The following is a 1,750-nucleotide window of genomic DNA, read 5'->3' as shown; positions in this document are numbered from 1 at the left end:
TGGGGTCAGGCATAAATCTTATGCCACTCTCTATAATGGAGAAACTAGGGATCATTGAGGTACAGCCTGCCTTATTCTCATTACAATTGGCAGACAAGTCAGTAAGACAACCTTATGGATTAGTAGAGGACGTGTTAGTAAAGGTTGAAGGCCTTTACATCCCTGCTGATTTCATAGTCTTAGACACTAGGAAGGAAGAAGATGAATGCATCATCCTTGGAAGACCCTTCCTAGCCACAACAGAAGCTGTGATTGATGTTAACAGAGGAGAATTAGTCCTTCAATTGAATAGGGACTACCTTGTGTTTATAGCTCAAGGACCTTCCTCTGCAACCATGGAGAGGAAGCATGAAAAGCTTCTCTCAGTACAGAGTCAAGAAGAGCCCCCACAGTCAAACTCTAAGTTTGGTGTTGAATCCCCACAACCAAACTCTAAGTTTGGTGTTGGGATTATACAACATTGACCTGATCACCTTTGTGGCTCCATGAGAGGCCACTGTCAAGCTAGTGACAGTAAAAGAGTGCTTGTTGGGAGGCAACCCAATTTTTATGTATCTAATCTTAATTTTATTTTATTATTATTTTGTGTTTTATTAGGTTCATGATCATGTGGAGTCACGAAAAAATTATTAAAATTAAAAACAGAATCAAAAACAGCAGAAGAAAAATCACACGCTGGAGGAAGGACTTACTGGCGTTTAAACGCCAGTAAGGTGCATCTGGCTGGCGTTCAACGCCAGAACAGAGCATGTTTCTGGCGCTGAATGCCAGAAACAAGCAACATCCTGCGTTTGAACGCTAGGAATGTGCCTTGAGGAAAGCTGGCGCTGAACGCCAGTAACAAGCATGGAACTGGCGTTCAACGCCAGAAACATGCTACACATGGGCGTTGAACGCCCAGAGTGTGCATCACTTCGGCGTTTAAACGCCAAAATGGTGTGCAAAGACATTTTACATGCCTAATTGGTGCAGGGGTGTAAATCCTTGACACCTCAGGATCTGTGGACCCCACAGGATCGTCTCAGGATCTGTGGACCCCACAGGATCCCCACCTAACATATTCTCCCCTCTTCTCACTATTCATTCTCTCCTCCTCATAAACACACTTCCCAACAACTTCAATCTCTCTTTCCAATTACCCCCTTCACCACTCACATCCATCCACTCTTCCCCATAAACCCCACCTACCTTCAAAATTCAAAAGTCTTTCCCACCTAAACCCACCCTATATGACCGAATCTACACCCACTCCCCTCCTTATATATACCCTTCCATTCTACTTCATTTTCACACAACACAAATCCCCTCTTCTACACCTTAGCCGAAACACCTTCCCTCACTCTCCTCCATATTTTCTTCTTCTTCTTCTTCTCTTCTTTATTCTCTTGCTCGAGGGCGAGCAATATTTTAAGTTTGGTGTGGTCAAAGCATAATCTTTTTGTTCTCCATAACCATTGATGGCACCCAAGGCCGGAGAATCCTCTAGAAAAGGGAAAGGGAAGACAAAAGCTTCCACCTCCGAGTCATGGGAGATGGAAAGATTCATCTCCAAAAGCCATCAAGACCACTTCTATGATGTTGTGGCAAAGAAGAAGGTGATCCCTGAGGTCCCTTTCAAACTCAAGAAAAATGAGTATCCGGAGATCCGACATGAAATCCGAAGAAGAGGTTGGGAAGTCCTAACCAACCCCATGCAACAAGTCAGAATCTTAATGGTTCAAGAGTTCTATGCCAATGCATGGATCACTAG

This window comes from Arachis duranensis, chromosome 4 (genome assembly GCF_000817695.3).
Source record: "Arachis duranensis cultivar V14167 chromosome 4, aradu.V14167.gnm2.J7QH, whole genome shotgun sequence".
NCBI classification, from domain to species: domain Eukaryota; kingdom Viridiplantae; phylum Streptophyta; class Magnoliopsida; order Fabales; family Fabaceae; genus Arachis; species Arachis duranensis.
This window is presented reverse-complemented; position numbering follows the sequence as displayed.